The sequence below is a fragment of the Cryptomeria japonica genome, chromosome 10 (genome assembly GCF_030272615.1).
Source record: "Cryptomeria japonica chromosome 10, Sugi_1.0, whole genome shotgun sequence".
Taxonomy (NCBI): domain Eukaryota; kingdom Viridiplantae; phylum Streptophyta; class Pinopsida; order Cupressales; family Cupressaceae; genus Cryptomeria; species Cryptomeria japonica.
This window is the reverse complement of record NC_081414.1, coordinates 865,769,723-865,792,530: the sequence shown is the minus strand read 5'-3', so window position 1 is coordinate 865,792,530 and position 22,808 is coordinate 865,769,723.

The following is a 22,808-nucleotide window of genomic DNA, read 5'->3' as shown; positions in this document are numbered from 1 at the left end:
GAGCTTCAAAAAGGTTAGGGGGAACATATCGATAAAAATATTTGAACCCTCAGAGTATATCGGTAAAGTACCTTTATCAGTCTTTGTTACCTGTCAACTTATAGAAGAAATGAAGTGATAAAAGGTAAAATTAGGGTTTGAGCCCTAATGGTGATGCATTTATTATGGTAGGTGGGAGCATGTTTAAAAATGACTTTTGTCATTTTTACTTACTTATTTTCAGAGAAGAATTTTTCTAACCTTGAGCAGCGCAACAAGAGTGATTTATCTTCCATTCAGAAGAATTCAAAAAGGAATCTTGCACAAGATTTTGTAGTCACTTGAAGCTATCAGTGTGGAAGTCAAAGTGGTAAAAAAACTTCTGAAGAAGTGTGTTGTGCTTGACATCGACAAACCCTAGTTCAGAGAGTGAAGGTATTTCTCATTGAAACATTATTATCATTTGAAATCTTCTAGATATGGCTTCTGCATCTAAAATCCCTTCTAGTTCTATTGAACCTGAGGAAGAACCTGAGTTTCTTAAAAAGAATATGAAATACAATGCCCTATCTCAAATTCCCACTAGAGTCATTGTAGAAGGCAAAGTTTCAGGATATATTGATTGCAAACTAGAAGACCTAGGGTCACTAGTGATTCACTCCTAGTTGAGTCTGTTCTATGGAGATGATAAGAAGATTAAAGTTGAATACAACATAATAGAGAAGAAAAAATTACATAATGAAATATACTTTCTCAAAGAATTTACAGAAGAACACATCAGGATTATCCTTAGTAGGGTTCATGGTGATAGATGTACCTTGAGTGAACAAATGATATTACACTGGAGGCAATTCATGTTGTGACCAGTTTTTGCAAAGTTGGGGAAGTCCCTGTTCTTCGAAAGATCACCAAAACTAAAGTGATAGACCTAACCGGTTTTGTGAGTGACCAATGAGAAATGACTGTTAACACCATTAAAGATGACTTGGTGAAATATGCATGCATGGTAATTGGGTATAGAATATTCTATGCTAGCAAAATGAATTTGGTTCCTATAGTTGTGGTGCATGCTGCTTATAGGATGATCAAGGAGAATGCAGAATGTGACTTATGTACCTGCATTCAAAAACAACTCATGGATAACCTGAAGTTGATCAAATTGGACAAAACCTTGAGGTTTAAATTTTGTCAACTCCTTATCAGTTTATTTTTCTACTTTCAAGGATATTTTCCTAGAGTCAGTGATATTCAATGGTCAAGTGACCTACCAGTTTCTAGGCAAATAAAGGAGAGTCTGCAAGTAGTGGGAACTGCATATCCGGAGACTCTGAAAAAATATTTTGATGAGTTCAGACTAAAGATGAACTAGAGAATGAGAATATTTGGTGATCTAGTTAAGAAATATGAAGATGACATCTATTTTATAATCAAAATAGGTCACTGCATAATGGAAGCGATTGAACCTAGAGAAGATGTAGTTGAGCCTATGGGCTATGAAGTGGTAAATGATATATTGACAGGGTATGCCTCTACCCTACTTACTTCACCACTAGATCCCAAGAAGAAGAGGACCGATACTTACTTAGAGATGATCAAACCTATTGAGGTACCAAAGTAGAAAAAGAGTAAAGAAGTGCCATCAGCATCAACACCGGTTACATTTGCTACTAGTCCTAAAGTGACCAAGAGGTCACCATCTAAAAAGAAACCAGAGGCTATTCTACCTAAGGTATTTGAAAGGAAGAGTAAAACTAGGAATAACTCACCAGATTCAGAAGGCACTAAACTGAAGGTAGAAATGAAGAAGACAAGGCAATCACGCAAGAAGACAAAGTCAACTAATAGTGTACTAATAGCCTTTGCACTGGTAAATTTAGATATTTCCTCTTACAAACCTATGACACATTGTCAAAGGACCGTAAATAATATTAGAAGAAAAGTTCTTGATGATTTAAAAGAATATTTTGATGGTTTCAATGATAGTGAAAAGGAGGATGTTGAACAAGAACCTATTGAATATTTATGTATTAATGATCGGTCACCTTCCCAAATTAAATCAGTTACTTCTAAATCTTTGTATGATTCTTTGGACAACAAATGGCGCATTGCCATTGAAAAAGAACAAGATATCAAGGAGAAAGTTTTTGCTCAATATTTTCCAAATGCCTCTAATTTAGAATTGTTTAAAATTATTGACGAGTACAAAGGCATTTTCTTCATGCGAAGAAGATGACTTCACCTACTCAGAGGCAAAAATTTTGAAGTGGAAAAATACACCCATCTGCAGGTTTAAGCTACTATCAAAATTCAACAGGTATCTAAAGCTAATTGACAAGCTAAGAAAGAGCCTGACCTATCCACAACCAAACCAGATGAAGTCTTTGACAGTCTGGGTGAAATAATAGCAAAAAAAGATGACCCCATTGATGTTGATGCACTACATATTGAGGATACCACTCCTGACAAAGAAAAAGCTAAAAAGGAGAGAATGGAGAAAGAAGGATGGGAAAGAAAAAAAAGAGAAGTAGGAAAAAGAGAAAGCAAAGAAAGATAAACAAGAGAAAGAGAAAGCAGAGAAAGCGAGACAAGAAGAGATGAGGAAGGAAGAAGAGAAGAAGAAGGAAGAAGAGAAGAGGAAGGAGAAGGAAGAATAAAAGAGGAAGGAAGAAGAGAAGAAGAAGGAAGAAGAGAAGAAGAGGAAGGAAGAAGAGAAGAAGAAGGAGGAAGCAGAGAAGAAAAAGGAAGAGGAGAAAAAAAAGAGGGAAGAAGAGAGGAAGAAAGAAGAGGAGAAAGTGAAGGCCACCAAGGTAGCCCAAGAAAAAGAAGAAGAGGAGAAGAAAAGACAAGTGAAGATCAAGGAAAAGGAAGGAGGATAGACTCCTAAGGCAATCGAAGATCAAGCCAACCAGGTTGATCCCACCAGTCCCACCGATCTAACTCTTGCCTATTTAACTCAATCGGTTGATGAGACTAAGATACTACGGGGCATTCAACTAGCATAGGAGAGATTGGAAGAACTGAGGAAAAATAAAGAATAGGATGTCATTTAGTTTTCTATTGACACTCTTTCCAATATATTCCGTGGTACTAACCTCCCCAATACTGATTCCTCACTGGCCAAACTCAAACTTCTTTGCACAGTAGTGGATGACTAGGTACAATGTTTGGAAGATGTTGCCCAGGCCACTACAAAAAAAACCATGAAAAGGCACTCAAAGTTGACTTAGTAAAGCAAATGGATGAAGACAGGGCAAAATTAATTAAGCAAAAAGATGATATAAGTTCAACCATGGGTGAAGGTAACCTACTCTTGAGTAAAATCTACCAACCTCACCTATTTTGTGAAGATGCTCTAAAATAGAAGACTCAACTCCAATTGGAGTTACAGAAGTATATCAACAACTTCAAACTACCCTATGATCTATTCACAATATATGGACAAACTATTCATACTCACCAGCATCAAATTTCAAAGCTTGACTCATAAATCTGCAGTCAGACTTGAGATCTGCAGGAGCTCCAGTTGCTCCTATTACAAAAATTGCAGGTTCTTCAGAAGTGCTTCTTGAACTTGGAGGCTATTACTATGACATAGGAGATGAGCACCATTGATGCAATGGAAGAATTAGCCTTCCAAATGAAGACCGAGAGTGAAATTATTGCCTCACTTCTTGAGTCATGGTCTTTAGACATGAATAATTTTATGCAAAACTTTAAATCTCTTTTTGAGAAGTTTTACTCTTTGTTGTCATGAACATATACTCTATTTTTATATTATGCAAAAAAAAAAGAAAAAAATAGGTGAAATATTTTGCATTACTTTGTCATTGTTGGTAAAGGGGGAGTAGTGTATTAACATTTTGATGAGTATTAAAATTTCATGCACATACTTGTAATTTTTGCAAAGGGAGTAGTGTATATTCTTAGGGGGGATAATTTTGATTATGGCATCTATTTTTTGTTTTGTAAGCACTTACATCTCAAAATTTTCCCAAGTGTTGCCATCAATGCCAAAGGGGGAGATTGTTGGTATTTTGATGATGTTTACTTGTGATTGTCATTGCTGGACACACACTTATTTGATTTATGAGTTATTCTCAACTGGTAGTTGTTCCAATCGGTATTGTATGTCATTAAATGTATAGTCTTTGTTTGTTGAAGACTATTGATGTTTTGCAGAAGATACTTACTGGTCAAAACATGACCAAAAATCTCAAGTGGTATGAAGACCTCAAGCGGAATGAAGACCCCAAGTGGTAGTTAATCTTTTGATCAGAACACTATGCTCCAGTTTTCTAGTCTTCACTTGTTAACCAGTAATCAGTATACTTTGTTAATCGGTATAATTGTAATGTGTGATGAGTTATCATCCACTGACACTTTGGCGGTGTTTCTGTATGGTGTTACCAAATGTGTCTAGATGCACTGTACCTAGAAAATTGTAGTCTAATCTTATTAGACCAACATAAAATCAAGTTCCTATATGAGGACATCATGTCTAGGGTTTTAAATGTTGTTGTTGTCTGCAAACATTGGATAGTTGTTTAGGTCTATGTGAGAAAAAGTATCTCACAATAGAGATAGTGAAATGCAAAATATAGAAGACTAAAGTAATGCTGGAGTGCATTAATAGGGAGCTATCAAGGATCTAATCAAGCATTCTGTGCTAATGTCTAGATCATTCACTTGTTGATTACTAATATCTTCAACAAGTCTGAAACCCTTAACTAGGTAGGCCCAACCAAGCCTATTGAAAATCCTCTAACAAGGTGGTTCACAGTTGTGGATCTAAAATCCTCCAATAGGGTAGTCTTTAACAAGACTTGTCTCCTAACAGAGTTCTAGATTCCTAACAGGATCTGTTCTGGTGAAGAACGTTGTAAGGCCTTAACTGGTCTAACCTTAATCAGTCTAGTTACTATTTTGCAGATAGTTGACTTGTGATTTTTCCCATTTGGGTTTCCACATCAAAACATCTTGTGTTATGGTGATTGTGCTTCTATGGGTGAATGCTTTATTTTCTATTTGGACCGTTTATGTTTTAATTGGTTTATTGTTTAATCTACTACACCGGTCTGTAGTTAAATTGCTTTAAGAGTTTGTTTAAGTTTTTGGGTATATTAATTCACCCCCCGCCCCTTCTTAGTATTCATCAAACTGGAGACTTATTCTTAACTTTGTCTTTTCCAAAAAAATTTATTTCAAATGTTGATAGAGTACCATACAGCTACTCTCTAGTGAACTTCTTTGGATCATAGGTTTCTTCAATAGCCAAGATCTTATCACTGTAACTTTCCAGAAAGGACATCAAAATATTCTCAGTTATGTCTTCATCTATAAAAGTGCCACCAAGTTCTTTGATTCTAGTTACTACACTATCAACCTTCTTAAAATAGCTAGTTATGTCCTCTCCTTCCATTTTCAAATTCTCATATCTGCACTTAGCTATTAGCTTCTTTGATGATTTGACTCTATCATTCCCTTCATAGATATCTCTCAACTTTTTAAAAACATCATAAGTAGTATTTAATAAAAGAACCTATATCAGTTCAATCTTAGATAAATCACTAAAGATAGAATACCTTTCCTATTCATTCTATTCATAAGATTGAATCTTATCAAGAGTGTTAAGATCATTTGTCAGTTGAACATACTTAGTTTCCACTACTTTCCTAGTATTGTACCCTAAAGATATCAAGTACCCTCTCATATTCACTATCCAGAAACTATAGTAGGATCCTTCAAAGATAGGAATAGTAAATTTATGTCACATCGAAAAAGGATCTACCCCAAGCGGTTAAGCTCTTCTCCAAGGAACCAAAGCTCTGATACCAATTGTTGAATATTGAGGAAATTGAAGGGGTGGGGAGGATAATTTTATTACTTCAAACAATTTATTCTATCCTTTTAACATCTAGATCCAAACCAATGAAATTAATTAACAAAATATATCATGAAATAAAAAACATACAACAGATTACACAACGAACACCAAATATGACGTGGAAAACCCAAGGGAAAAGATGAAGAATGTTATTTCTCAATATAAAACACCGGTTAAGGTGAGATCGATTAAGGTGATTTTTACAAAGGGTGGCTCACTTCTAGAAGGCTCACTATAGGTGGGATCACTACCTAGAAAAAGGCTCACTACCTAAGAAAGAGAGAAAGAAAGAAATAATCTGCCACTGAAACACAATATACACAAATTGGATTGCTTACGGTGTCTCAATACCAACACACTCTCACATATCACCAACAATCAAATATTTCCTTTCCAATCCTGGATATATTAAAAAAATTGTCACACATTTTCTATATCTAACTCAATTATATCAGTCTCATATATATACTATCTTCTAGGAACCATAATCTTCCAAGTCAGCCAAGGTGGAGATTCTAAATAGGCCAATGCTAAACATTCTAGTGGTGAGATGGAATGAGTACTAGACCATACCACAACACACATTAATGGCTAGATCAACATGATACAATTATTTCACATTCTGGACCCAAAACATGATATACACACTACACCAAAAGCCATTGCACATCCTTGAATCTCAAAGACCTAAAACCTATTACCCAAAACAACAAAAATAAAAATGGGATCATGATATAAATGAATACCAACAATCAACATCATATCCAATAACCAAAAATATATGGACCACCAACACATCTTTCGAAGCACCAAATATTCTGGGAACACATGTTCTGGGATCAATACCAAGAACATCAGAAACATTAATGCTAACCAATATGTTCACATCATTGATAATCATTCAACGATATCACCATCAAATCTGCATCAATCTGTAACAAGCTCCACCTTCATACAATAATGTCACTCCTCCATCCCAATCCAATATGTCTAATTTCTATCTGTCCATTAAAGCTACCATAAATAGCCTAGCCCAAACTATGTCATCCTTACAACAAAAAATAGCTTACATGACCCAATCCAAATTTAATGTGCTCACATTTGATGTAGCAAGCCCATTATATAATGACATTGTTTGTCTTGTCCCTTTTGGAAAGAGACACTCCATATATGGCAACTGATGTTAGAAATCTCATCCACAATTCATGTTTTGTTCATACTAGAAGTGTGATTGAGCTTTGGTGAGGCCCAGTGAGATTGAACAGGACATTCGGTAGTATGCAATATCTTGGTTGGTATTTCATCTATGTTGAATATTTTGTGTTGCATATCTCACAGAAGAATCATAGATGTTTTATCTACTATATTATAGGTTTTTGGCCTCGAGTGATAATTCTTGAGTGAGTTGGAATGTCTGGTATGCAGGTTTTTGGGTATAACAGTGATCATCAATAGTCTTCTGGGGTTAATCGTTGTGTGGATTATGTGTATTTGTTTTGGTGGTTGATTTTATGTTTGAGGATGATTAGCCTATTTAAATCAAGGAACACTGAGAGGGGGGTGAATCAGTGTTCTACCGATGAACATATTTTCTGACTTAACTTTAAACCACCAGAATCATAAGCATGAAACTGAAATGCAAAACCACAAAATAATCAACCACAAAATCATAACACTAGGATTTTTATGTGGAAACCCAAATTGGAAAAACCACAGTGGGATCAGAGCCCGCAATATTATTCCACTATGGCCAATAGAAAGACAATATTCCATAAGGGGGAATGCACAAGCATTTAGGCACACTTCCTAGAGCTCACTGCTCAATTATAGTAAGGGCTACAACCTCGGAAGGCTCACTACCTTACAGATCAATTATAGTGATGGATTACAATGAATGAACTCCAAAATAACATGTAACAATGCATGGATGAGTTCTAGTTAAGTGCCAAGTCTCTAAATGTATTTTCTCTACAACTCTACTTTGTTTCCTATCTCAATTAGCTACTGAATCAAGAATGTGCACATGAAACTGCACTATAAAGGATTCTCAATCACCACTCACTCACATTTCAATCATACCACACACCAAAAGGATCTTCTGCAATAGTCTTATATATCTACAATCACAAAATAATCATTTATCAAGTTGGCCTATTGATGTAATGTGTAATCATGAGTTAGCTTGACTAGATCACAAAAAGCAAAGGTGGATAACCAAATCAATGATAGAATGATGTCTCTATCTCAGCCCAATCATCCCATGCACATTTCATAACACCACAATAATAGGAAAGCTTTTGGAAAAAATTACTCTACTCAGCTTGAAATACCGGTTAACTAGCTACCAGTTCACTATTGGAATGCACTGATACCAGTAGTAAACTGAGAGGGGGGGTGAATCAATTTACTAACAATAAAAGCAATCAATTTAATTATAAACCTTAAACTGGAGCACAACCCTATGAATAATATAAAATGAAATCACAACATAGATAACACCAATATTTGACATGGAAAACCCTATACACAATCAGATGAATACTCTGAAATAGTATTGTGAATAATTACAATGGGGTCTAGACATGCAGAAAGGCCAACAACCTAGAACTCACTGCTCATCACAAAGGGAATTCTCACTAAGTTACAAAATTATTGGATTACAATCCAGAAAACAATGAACTATGAAAGTAGCATCTACTAATGCCTGATACAGTTTCGGTTAAGCATTGATGTCTGCTCTGCAATACAAAAAATTTCCAACCTTCACTAGAATGATATGACTTTATTCACATTTAATTCTTTCTCTGATAATGTAGAATTAGCCAGCCATAACCATCGATCCATCCATATGTAAATTACATGAATAAGTCACCTATAAATATAGATCATCAACCTTATTGAGAAGGTCGGCTAAACACTAAACCCATATACCCATAATTACAAAAGTTACATCACATGATACCACCAGACCAATATTATGATTTACATTATATAGCATGGACCTAAATCAACTAACCAAACAATTATATCTGTCAGGGATTCTACTAAGACCAAGATCCAACATGCTTCACTTGTAGGTAGAAACCCTCAGTGAAAGTTAAATTGGATCCAAATAGGACCACCATAATAGCACACCATCCAATGAAAAGTCACCAAACACTCAGGATATGATCAAGAAGCACCAACAACATGAAAGAAATAGATTCCATAAGATGGACCCAAAATCCACTGACCAAGTCACCAAAATAGCATACCTGTAAAGCTAACCGAGAATGCTAGAAGTTGGTAAAGCCAAAAACTAGCCAGTAAAGGTATAAACCAACCGATAATTGGAAATACCAACAATGATAACCAAATCATGAAACCACAAGAGTATAGAAAGCATATAACCATCATAATAAGTATTCAAAACTGATTGTGGTGGTATGATCATACTGTTGGCATTTTTGATGATTATGTTGTGATTGTCATTGATGGACACACACTTGCATTAAGATCATTTTTGTATGTGTAAGTTAAAGCTCAACCGGTACTTGTTCCAATTGGTATGATGAATTATAGTCCTTAGACTATTGGTGTTTTGCAGAAAGTGGTTACTGATCTGAAGTGGTATGTTGACCCCAAGCGGTTCAAGGATCTCAAGCAGTATGAAGGATAAAAGCAGCAAAACACATATTTCCCAGTCTTCATGTTGCCAAACTGGCAACTGGTATTTTGCTCAAACCAATATCCTGTATGAACCGGTAATACTCTTTGATGAGTTACCATCCACCAATTGTTTGACAGTGCCAAGACCTTAACGGTGCTTTTTGTGTCATGTTATAGAATATGTCTAGATGTATTGAACCTAGGAAATTGTACTGTAATCCTATTGGACTAACATGAAATAAGATTCCTTTATAAGGACATCATGTCTAGGGTTTTAGATTGTTGATGTTGTTGCTAGGGTTTAAGGTGGTTGATGAGTTAGCGAGAGTATGAATGTGTAGAAGACTGAAGTAATGCAGGAATGCATTAGGAACAAGCTATCAAGGATCTAATCAAGCAATCTATGCTATTAGCTAGATCACTCACTTGTTGATTACTCACATCTTTGACAAGTCTATAGCCCTTAACCGAGTAGGCCCAAAAGCCTTCTATAAATCCTCTAACAAGGCGGTTCACATCTATGGATCTAAAATCCTCTAGCAAGGTAGTCTTTAATCGGGCTTATCTCCTAACAGAGATTGAGATTCCTAATAGGATCTGTTCTGGTAAAGAACATTTTATGACCTTAACTGGTCTGGTTCCTATTCTGTAGATAGTTACTTGTGATTTCCATCTCACCATGCTTTTTCCTATTTGGGTTTGCACATCAAAATCTCTTGTGTTATGGTGTTTGTGCTTTTGTGGGTGAATGCATTATTTTCTATTTGGTTTGCATGTGTGCTAACCGGTTTGTCTGCTAAACTATTTTACCAGTTTACTATTAGTCTAGCAAAGTGTTTAAGTACTAAGATTTTTGGCATACTAATTTAGCCCCCCCTCTTAGTATTCATCAATTGGTATTAGAGCCTACCTTTCTATAAGTTTAACCACTTGAAAAGAGATATGGGGGAATACACATTGAGGGAACTTACTCATTGGCTCTCTCAGTCTGAGCAAGCCTATCATGATCTTATGGTCAAATATAAGGCATCTCAAGCAAAGAGGAGAGAACATGCTAAAAAGCTAATGGAGCTATCTGAAAATAGTTCCTCAGATGAAGTGGACATGGAAGCCCTGATTCAAGAAGTAGAAAAGCTGAGTGAATCCAATTCCAACCTGAGAAAAGAATTGGAAGGACTAACTATTCGAATGTGTCAAGAGCTTGAGAACCGTAGGAAAGTTGAAGATCTGGTCAAAGACAAAGATCATGAAAACTCCAAGCTGAAGCAAGAGATCAGTGCCCTAACTGCTCACCTCCATGTGAGAAAAGTGGAAAAGGAAGACATGCAAGGAGAACTGAACATTGCCATCTCTGAAAATGAAAACCTCATGGAAACAAATGCTGCTATTTCCAAAGAACTCTCTACGTCAAAGGAAATACTTGCTAAGTTCAATAAGAGTACTGTCAAGCTAGAGCAAAAGCTTGAATTTGCCAAACCTGTCAAGAATACTAATGGACTTGGTTATTCCGGTCATGAGGAAGGTGAGACCTCTGGTACAAGTGCTAGAGCATCAAAGAAACAACCGACATCAAAGGATAAAGGTAAAAAAAGGTTTAAAATTGTTTTCTTTAACTGTCTTAAAGAAGGACATACTGCCAATGTGTGTAGGAGTAAGGCTTACAATAATTTTCCTTATTTTCTAAATGATAAGCCTAGATCCTATAAATTCAAAGGTAACTATTATTCATGCAACAAGTTTGGGCATAGAGCATCTGAATGCAGGTCTTTTATGAACAACACTGGAAGATATCCTCAGAGGACTCAAGGAGTTGGTCCTAAACCTTTTGTGAACCGGAATCACAACCAATTTAATGCCTTCAATCATCAGTCAAGAAATGGTGGCTATCAAGTGGCAACTGGATGGAGAGAAAACTGTTTGATCTGTCATAATCATGGTCACACTACTACAACATGCAAGAGGAAGAATGGCAACATGAATAATGGACCTTGGAGAGCACTTGGAATGGTCTGCTATCACTACAACAAACCGGGTCACATTGCCAGATTTTGCAGATCAAGAAAGAACATATCAGATGACATACCGGTCACTCTAGAAGGAAATATTGATATTGATACTGTTCAAGTGGATATGAACAAAAACTGGAAGAAGAAACCAATGGTGTTACAAAAACAACCAGTTTCTGCACCTAGTATGGAAATAACAGAACTGGCAAACTAAGCATCAGAAAAGCTTAGAGGGAGAAAATAGTGAAATGTTTTGAACCCTTGATTTACACTGGTAAAAGACCTTAACTGGTATGTGATACCTATCATTTGGTAGAAGATTGGAAATGGTAAAAGGCAAATTAGGGTTTACGCCCTAATAGTGGAGCATTAATTATAGTTGGTGAGGAATATGCTTAAAAGGAATTTTTCAAATCATTTCTCACTATCATTTTTTGAAGAAAAGAAGGTTTTCAAGTGTAGAGTGATGATAAAGTGATTTGTGTTGTGATTCAGAGAAAGTTGGAAACCTTGAAGGAGATTCAAAAGCAAATTGCAAACGGTCAAAAGAAGAAAGCAAAGCGGTGATTCTGCAACCGATAGAGTGTGAGGTGAAGTAGAATCTGAAAGCCCTAAATTCATGATTTCTGAAAGGTATTTCTCAAGTTTTCAGTTTTAATAATGGCTTCCACATCTCATACTAGCTCTAGTGCATCTATCGATTCAGTAAGCCTCATTCAACGCAAGTCTAAATACAATGCCCTATCACACATTCCTACTGGAGTAATAGTAGAAGAGGGAATCTTTGATTATATAGATTGTAAGATTGAAGACCTAGGGTCTCTAGCAATCCACTCATAACTAGGTTTATTTTGAGGAAAAGATAAGAATATCAAACCATAGTACAACATCTTGGAGAAGAAGAAACTTCATAATGTGGTTTACTTCCTAGAGGATTTCATAGATGACCATATTAGGATCATCCTGAGCAGAGTTCATGGTGACAAGATGTACCTAGAGAGAATGCATGATATAACACCACAAGCTATTCATGTCATCACTGGTTTCTACAACATCGATGAAGTGCCAGCCCTGAGGAAGGTCATCAAAACTGAAATGACCAAGCTCACTGGTTCAATGAGTGACTCATGAGGAATGATGGTTAATACCATCAAGGATGACCTTGTGAAATATGCGTGCATGGTGATTGGATACTAGACGTTCTCTGCTAGCAGAATTAACTCTATATCTACTGCAGTGATAAATGTTGCTGATTGGATGATCAAGGAAGATGCATCATTTGACCTCTGCACTGGTATGCAAAGGCAACTCCTATTGAATCTTAAATCAATCAAACAGGATAATGCATTAAAATTCAAGTTTGGACAACTTCTAGTAGGACTATTTTTCTACTTCCAAGGTTACTTCCCCGGAGTGGGAGATATTTAGTGGTCTGCGAACCAACTGGTTACCAAGTAGATCAAAGAAAGCTTGCAAGCAGTTGGAACCGGCTACCCTGAAGTTCTGAATAAGTACTTTGATGAATTCAAAGGCAAGATGAGCTTGAGGATGAGGATATCTGGTGACATAGTCATGAAATATGAAGAGGACATCTATTTTATCATCAAAGTGGATCAATGCATAATGGAGGCCGTTGAGCCTAGAGAGGAAGAAGTGGAGCCTATGGGCTATGAGGTGATGAATGATATGCTGGATGGGCATGCCTCAACCCTTATTGCCTCACCTCTTAATCTGAAGAAGAATAGAACTGGCACCTATCTTGAAAGGGTTACATCGGTCACAGAACTAGTGGCAAAGAAAGGAAAGGTAGTGCCTTCCGCATCGGCACCAGTTACTATAGCCAGTCCTAAAGTGTCCAAGCGGTCACTAGCTAAGAAGAAACCAGAAGAGGGACCTACTAAAGTCTTCGAGAGGAAGAGGAAGACTAAAACCAACTCACTGGACTCAGAAGAAATAGTGTCTGAGGAACAACCCAAGAAGGTGAGACAGTCAAGGAAAAAGACAAAGAATGAACCGACATCATTTGCACCGGTAAATATTGATATTTCCTCCTACAAACCTTTGACACATTGTCAAAGAACAATTAAAAATATTAGGAAAAATTTGTTAAATGATTTGGTAGACCATTTTGATGACTTTAATGATGATGAGAAGGAAGAAGTAGAGCTAGAAATAATAAAGTATTTATGTGCTAATGACCGGTCGCCCTAAAAAATTAGATTTGAGACACCAGATTCTTTGTATAAGTCCCTAGCTAATAAATGGTGCATTGCCATAGAGAAAGAACAAGAAATCAGGGAGAAAGTTTTTGCTCAATACTTTCCTGACCTATCCAATTTAGAGTTATTTGATGTCATCAACAAAAATAAAGGACTCTTCTTCACCAGAAGAAGAAGACTCTGGTTGTTGGAAGGAAGAATTGATGATGTCAAAAAAGACACTCATCTACATATGACAACAGTGGTTCATACACATAAAGTGCTTCAAGCTAGCAAGAAGGCTGAGCAAGAATTGATAGTGACAAAACTAGATGAAGTGTTTAATGATGAAGGAAATCTAGTTGTTGAACCTATTGACACCATTGATGTCGATGCTCAGGGCACTCCATCTGAAGCAACAGGACATGAAAAACAGGCTGAATAGGCTGAAAAGAAAGCAGAGGACAAATAGGAGGTAGCAAAGGAATAGGCAGAGAAGAAGAAAAAGGAAGAAGATGAGGAAAAATGGAAAGAGGAGGAGAAGAGAAAAGAGGATGAGAAGAAAGGAAGAGAAGAGGATGAAGAGAAAAAGAAACAAGAAGATGCAAAGAAGAAGAAAGAAGAAGAGGATAAGGAAGAGGAGAATTGAAAGGAAGCAAAGAAAAAGAAGAAGGAAGAGGAAGAAAAGGAAGAGGAGAAGAGAAAGGAAGCAGAGAAAAAGAAGAAGGAAGAGGAAGACAAGGAAGAGGAGAAGTGCATGGAAACAAAGAAAAGGAAGAAGGAAGAGGAAGAGAAGGAAGAGGAGAAGAGGAAGGAAGCATAAAAGAAGAAGGCAGAAGAGGATAAGGTAGAGGAAAAGAGAAGAGAAGTGACAAAGAAGAAAATAGAGGAGGACAAGGAAAGAGAAGTGGCAAAGAGCATGCAAATGGAGACACCTAAGGCAACCGGTAGTCAAGCCAAACCGGCTGACCTCACTAGTCCCATTGACCTCCAGTCTACAAGTGAAATTGAGCTGCTACAGAGCATAAAGGTTTCTCAAGAATGTCTTGAAGTGATACGGAGGAAAAAGGAGCAAGATGTGATCTAAGTGGTGGTGGACACTCTTACCGGTTTGATAACCAGTACAAACCTTTTGAATAATGATTCATCACTGGCTCAACTAAAGCTCCTATGCATAGTAGTGGATGATTAGGTGCAAAGCCTAGAAGAGGCAATAGAAGAAAATGCCAAGAAAAAGCATCAAAAACTCTAAACATTGCTCTGGTGAAAAAGTTAAACAAGCTCCAGTCTTATCTACAAAAAGCTCAAAAGGATATAAGGGATGCTCTAGATGAGGGTAATCTTCTACTTAGCAAGATTTGCCAACCCCATCTATTCTGTGATGATGTGCTTGCATAGAAGCAAAAGCTTCAATCTAATTTACAGTCATACATGAGCACCTTCAAGCCACCATATGACTTCTTTACAGCTTATGGAAAACCATTCACTGGTTTCATATCCAGTCTACTAAAATAGAGCATGAGATCAGCACCCAGTCATGAGATTTGTAGGAGCTACAACTGGTTCTACTCCCACATCTACAAATACTTCATAAATGCTATCTTAATTTGGATGCCTTAATGGTGACACAAGAGATGATCACAATAGACACCATGGAAGAACAGATCTCTCAGATGCAAACAGAGAAAGAAGTAGCCACCTCCCTACTTGAGTCCTAGTCTTTATCTATGAAACAATTCTTACAGGACTTTAAATCTGTTTTGACATGTTTTATTCCTTATTGTCATAAACTCTTATTCTTTTAATACTAATGACATAGGTGTTAGTCTATAATATTTTGTTGTCATTGTTGGCAAAGGAGGAGAAGTATAAATTTTGAAAGTTTTGATGTATACTTTCATGTTATTTCTGTTAAGAAGTAGTATACATTGTATTTTCTGCAAAAGGGATAGTGTATATTCTTAGGGGGAGTAATTTTGATTATGGTATATTTTTGTTGTAAACCACTTAGATGTCAATATTTCCTAAGTGTTTCCATCAATGCCAAAGGGGGAGATTGTTGGCATTTTTCATGATTATGTTGTGATTGTCATTGATGGACACACACTTGCATTGAGATCATTTTTATATGTATAAGTTAAAGCTCAACCGGTACTTGTTCCAACCGGTATGATGCATTATAGTCCTTAGACTATTGGTGATTTGTAGAAAGTGGTTACTGATCTGAAGTGGTATGCTGACCCCAAGCAGTTCAAGGATCTCAAGTGGTATGAAGGATCAAAGTGGAAAAACACATATTTCCTAGTCTTCATGTTGTGAAACCGGCAATCGGTATTTTGCTTAAACTGATATCTTGTATGAATCGGTAATACTCTATGATGAGTTACCAATCGACATTTTGTGATGAGTTACCATCGACCGATTGTTTGATGGTGTTGACACTTTAACGGTGCTTTTTGTGTCATGTTATAGAATATGTCTAGATGCATTGAACCTAGGAAATTGTATTGTAATCCTATTGGACCGACATGAAATTAGATTCCTTTATAAGGACATCATGTCTAGGGTTTTAGGGTTTTGATGTTGTTGCTAGGGTTTAAGGTGGTTGATGAGTTAGAGAGAGTATGAATGTGTAGAAGACTGAAGTAATGCAGGAATGCATTAGGAATGAGCTATCAAGGATCTAATCAAGCAATTTGTGCTATTAGCTAGATCACTCACTTGTTGATTACTCACATCTTTGACAAGTCTGTAGCCCTTAACTGGGTAGGCCCAAAAGCCTTTTGTAAATCCTCTAACAAGGTGGTTCACATATGTGGATCTAAAATCCTCTAGCAAGGTAGTCTTTAATGGGACTTATCTCCTAACAGAGATTGAGATTCCTAATAGGATCTGCTCTGGTAAAGAACATTGTATGACCTTAACCGGTCTGGTTCCTATTCTGCAGATAGTTACTTGTGTGTTCCATCTCATTGTGGTTTTTCCCATTTGGGTTTTCACATCAAAATATCATGTTATGGTGTTTGTGCTTCTGTGGGTGAATGCATTATTTTCTATTTGGTTTGCATGTGTGCCAACCATTTTGTCTGCTAAACTGTTTTACCGATTTACTGTTAGTCTAGAAAAGTGTTTAAGTACTAAGATTTTTGGCATACTAATTCACCCCCCCTTCTTAGTATTCATCACATACCAGAACCAAAATGATCACCAAGACTAACCAGGATATCAGTGTTGACATCAATGACAACACTTAACCAAATCCAACATATTTCCAACAATCTTCTCGTTTGGCATGGATGGAAACACTGAATGTGAAAAACATCCAAGTATCAAGGAATGCCAACAAACTCCAAAACCATCAAAAGGTCTAGTATTTTTCACATCAATACCTTCTCCCTCTTTGACATCAATGACAAAGGATGGATACTAAACCAAGAGTACTGAACCAAATAGATGACTACTCCCCCTGAGTAGTAGCACCATCTTCATCAACCCGGATTAGAGAAGTATGTCTAATATTCTCACTGGATTGATGCATCTATGCAACTCTAAGTCTCTTCTAGAGGGTTGGTAACCCCCAATTGATCTCTGAGATATTCAAAAGTGTCTTTAGGAAATGGTTTCATTAGAATATCTGCAATCTATTCCTTAGTAGGCACATAAACCAATCTATCTTCCTTACTTGCTTCAATACTTTATTTTGGTTCAATTTGAGAAATTAAATATACCTCTTCAACAACTAACCTTCTCCCAGTCATCACACATTTCCTTTTATCTCCAACGATCTGATCTTTAGAATGATTTAACTTTACATACCTGGGACTCTTTCAATTTTCTTGATTTGCTAACTCATTTTTTTGTTCTTCTTTCACTGTTGAATTTTCTAATGCTACTGGAGTCAGAGGTTCACTGTTCTAATTGATTCTTGCATTACTAGTTTAGGTCTGATAAATTCATCTTCTAGTCCATAATTATATGCTCTGATCTGATTATTGCCATGCTCATCCACCTTGACATTTATGCTTTCCAATATCCTATTTAATCTTTTGTTATAACATCTATATGCTTTGATTTTAGTAGAATAACCCAAAAAATATTACTTCATCACTTCTACGATAAAACTTTCCTAATGCATCATTTTTTCTAATGTAACATTTGATTCCAAAAATTCTAAAATATCTGACAGAAGGAGTATGACCAAACCATAATTCATAAGGAGTCTTACTGGTATCACCTTTTATGTGTACTTTGTTGAAAGTGTATATAATGGTATTAACAACCTCCCTCCAATCGATATCGAGTAATTTAACTTTAGTCATCATAGTCCTTGTAGCATCCAAATTTTTTTTGTTCTTTCTTTCCACTAATCCATTTTGTTGTGGGGTTCTAGGTACAGAAAGTTGTCTCCTAGTACCATTCCTTTCACAAAAGTTGTTGAACTCAGTGGATGTAAACTCACCACCATGATCTGATCTTAACAACTTTATCTTTAATCCTGTTGTAGTGTCCACCCTTGACTTGACTTATTTTGACTAGAGTTGACTTTTAATTCATGCATGATAGACATTATTGGGCATAGGCTATTTCAAATGATTTATATGATGTTGATACTATCATTATTGATTGTGTGATTTATTAGACACTATATACTTATTATGTGATTGATTATCAAAAGACTATATTGATCATGTGATGTGAGGACCATAAGTGTTGATGGATTTTACATGTTGTACTATAATCATGAATTATACTAATCATGCACTTGATGATGTTTTATGTACTGACCATATTTAATGATTATCTATGATGAGTTGAGCTTATGGTGTGTTTGATTGTTGTATTATTGTCTTCGAGATATAGACAATGCCACATCACTCATTGCAAGCGGGATGTCTCGTTGTGATTCTTGAACCCTTGCCTGTTATAATATATATATGCATATGTCGTATCATTGCTTTGTGGATGCAATATTTGCAGGTACTAGACACCGACTCCACCTGGCTCTACAGGTCTGAGCATGTCTTTAAATCCCAATGGTATGTGGTTCAGAGTTGACACAGGTTCCCCTCACATACTCTAGGTCTAAGTTGTTCATTGTGAGTCATCAACGTCTTGGCACAAGTCACCATGTCAGTTAGTAAGCTTGGTTTCTTCCGTGTTGGGAGTATGTTGGTATTGGTTGGTTAATTCCATTATGCTGAGATTGATTATTTGATTATTGATAAGAGATTAAATAGTTAATAATGTTGATTTTAATTATTTTGATTAATAGTGATTTGATTATTTGGTTATCTAATGTTTAATTTAATTTATTGGATTCTTGCCTTTTGGGTATTTAATTACTTTATATTTAATGTTTATTTATTTAATATTTATTGTTTAGCTTATGTTGTGGTTTTATATTTATTTTTTGTTTGACTTTTTATTGGTATTTAATTGATTATTTATTTATTTATTTAATCGCCTATGGTTTAATATTTATTTGGTATTTAATGTTTATCTGGTTCTTTAATTCATTTATGAGTCTTTGGTTTATTTGATTCAATTTCCCAATTTGATTTATTTAAATGTGGCTCATGTTTTATTTATTAGTTTGACTTTTATATTAAGTGGGTTGTATAAATACACTTTAAAATAAAATAATTAAACATTCCCAGCTAACTGTAAAAGCATGAATTATATTTATCTTACCTACCCTCTTCTTTTATTGGTTGAATTTGAAAAGGGAGGTAAAATTATATTATATGGTGGGGTTAGTAAAATATATTATAGATTGGAATATTTTGATTGGCCAAGATTGAGGCTAGGGTATTTGGTTAATGTTTGTCTTTTTATTTTCTTTCCTGTGAAGTTTTTGGGTGGGCTTCTTCTTGCAAAAACTTCTCTGCAAGATTTTTCTTTGGTTTTTGGCTTGGATTGTTGCTGGAGCTTGTTGGTTTTGGCTTTTGGATTTGGGGAGCTCTTCTTCATCTTATTCCATCACATGGGTTGCAGGTTAGAGATGTATTCTTCTTTTGTATTTTGTTTTACAGTTTTCCTGTATGCTCCATGTCTGTAGATTTAATGTGTGAGATTTGGAAAATAAATCTATAGTTTGTATAGTATGGAAGGAAATGTGTGAATGCATAAATTTGTTGCAAGAATTTATTCTATAGTTTGTGGAAAATATTTATATTTTGAATTTATCTGGTGTCTTTCTGAGCCTATGTCATGAATGGAGTTTTAATTGAATCTTGGTTTTTAAGTATTTATTATTTATTCCATTTATGCCCTTTAAATCTGTTGTTCTGGGCGACTCTGTGTATATACTTTTTGAAGCTTAATGTTTTCAAGTTTAATTTTTAAGCTTTGCCAAAAGTTCTGTGTCTTTCCATCTAGTTTATGCAAAAGCACTGATTCTGCATATGCATTTTCCTTTGTTGCATATGCGTTGTCCTTCATTGCATTTGCCCTGTCATTTCATGCATTTGTGTTGTCCTTCGGTGCATTTGCGTTGTCTTTTGGGCAAAAGCATTGTCTTTAACTGCAAAGGTGCTAAACTATTAAACACAGGTGCTAACATGTAATGCAAAAGCGCTAAACTTCAATGCAAAAGAACTTTTTTGCATGTTTTGGTGTTTTTCACTATTTTCCCATTCAGATTTGGATTTTCAAGTTTCTTTTCATTCTAGAGGCTTTTTGGGATTTTTGTAGACTTTTTCCAACTACTGTTATTTATCAGTTTGATGCGATTTTATGTTTTATATGCCGAAACATTCTTGACTTATTTATTGTTGAAGATTTGAGTCTTTTCTTATATTGAGATGTTGCAATGGAAAAATGGTATTGATGTGGAGACAACAAGATTTTATTGCTATGGAGACAACAAGATGGTATTGTTGTGGAGACAACAAGGTGATATTGCTATGAAGATAGTAGAATTGATATATTTTATTGATGGAATATTTCTTATTTTGATATGGTTTTCCATATTGAGGCTCATTTTGCATTATAATGGATTTAAGCCCTTTGTGCTCTTTAGCTATGGTTTTTCCTTATATGTTTCATGTGTTATTGGGTTGCATGATGAAGATATGGATCTTTTCTTAGAATTTGAATTGGAGCCTCTTTTCTATTGTTGTTTTTGGAGCATGGTAGGGGGGTGGGTTTTCATGTGATGATCGGAGTTATGAGAGATAGGCTTGCATGAGGATTCCTAGTAAGGATGCATGAAGTCTAGACCGCCAAGGCACATGGGGGTTTTCCTTTGTTCTAAATAAGTGATAACATTAAAAATGAATTAATTGGAATCGGTAATCAGATCTCATTAAAACAATATAATTAATAGTTTGAGCCTCATGGTTGATTCCTAGGGAGGATGTTTTGGGATAAGCATGAGAAGGCCGTGAAGATGGTAAGTCAAATCTCCCTTGATTCTCTCATGGGTAGAAATGGATCCACATGTCTATCGGGTTTATGCCATGAAGAGTTGTGTTTTGGCAATATTATGGGGGAGGATAGCTTGTGATTGGTTGTCTTGTGATTGGTTCTTGCTTGAGTGTCCTTGTGTTGATTAGTCTCTTTGGTTTTAAGTGTCAGCCTAGATGTAGAGTGTGTGTTGGGACCTTGTGTCATCTCCTAGCATGGGGGGTGGTTCCTTTGGTTCCACATGGTCAGGTGGTTGGTGCTTTTAAACCATTGGGATGTTCCTATCTTTGGATTCTTCTTGCGTGGATGAGGATGCTTCTTCAAATTGTTCATTAATAAAAATTGCAGCAAGGATGTGAATGATGATGTGATTTATGTAATGAAATTCTTATGTAATGGTTGTAAAAGAAATCATGCTTATGAGAAATGATTATGTTGTTCTAGGTGTAGTGATAATTATGGTTATGGTAGATGATTGTAATGATGAACCTTGAGTTGTATTGTAACGCATTTATATTAAATGAAATGGATGCATGAGATGTGGATAAGTAATATGGTTTGGAATTAAAAGATGTAATTTGTATTCTTGATGAGCCATGTTAAAAGGAAATGGTGTAAATGTTATGATAATGGTATTAGTCTTGAAATGATGTCTTTAACTAATGCTTTAAGTAGAAGAAATGTTATGCCTCGATAGGATGTATGAGTATGAGTAATATTGGAAGATATCTTAGGACATGTTTATGAGTCGTGATTGAAGAATTTGAAACTTTAGTATCATAATTTGTAGTCAGTGATCTAATCATAGGATTAAAATCTTATGATGATTGGGAGGTAATTGAATGTTTCTTATGAAAATATTGTATGGATTTTCTTAATGAATGGATTACTAATCTTATCAATGGAGATTACTAGTAAGTGTATGGGTAGACGGTAAAATGAATGCTTGTCTTTTAGGAAGGATTAGAATGTATCATGTGTTATGGTTTAAGATTATATCTACATTTGGTGGGTGTTGTTAGTTGTTATGGAATTAGGATATTGTATCTTAGTTTGTGTTGAGATGAATTCATGTAGTTACCAAATTTGTAATGTGATGATTGTTGATTAATTGATATAGAGTAAGAGATTTTAGGAGTATTAAATGAGCTATGGGTTAAATGTTTAGGAAGATTTTGTTATTATTGCCTTATGTATTTTGGGAATCATGATAAAGTAATAATGATTCTAGGAGCATAGAATCATAAATGATTATGTGGAAGTTAATCGCAAATGGAAACTGTGTTACTATAATATAAGGGTTAATCTTGGTATGTGTATGGTGATGTTTATAGCCAAAGGTTGGTTAATGGTAATAGGAACATTTGGACTTGGTGTATAAAATCAAACCTAATAGAAAAGGGAAAAATTTGTGCATTGAAAGATAGAATCTCATATTGACTGAAAGATTAAGTAGGTTTCATATCATGAGTCTTAGGTATTTCTATGTTTTACCTATGTGTGTATAATGATTAAGATTATGAGGTATTGATCTAGAAGAAAATAAATGCTTATTGCATATGTAGGTAGATTAAGTAATGGCATTGAGATACCATAGAGAGTTAGTAGTAATGATTTATTGTATTCCACTTGCGTAATTGTTCGAATAGCTTGAGTGAATTATTTTATGTTTATATCACGTAAATG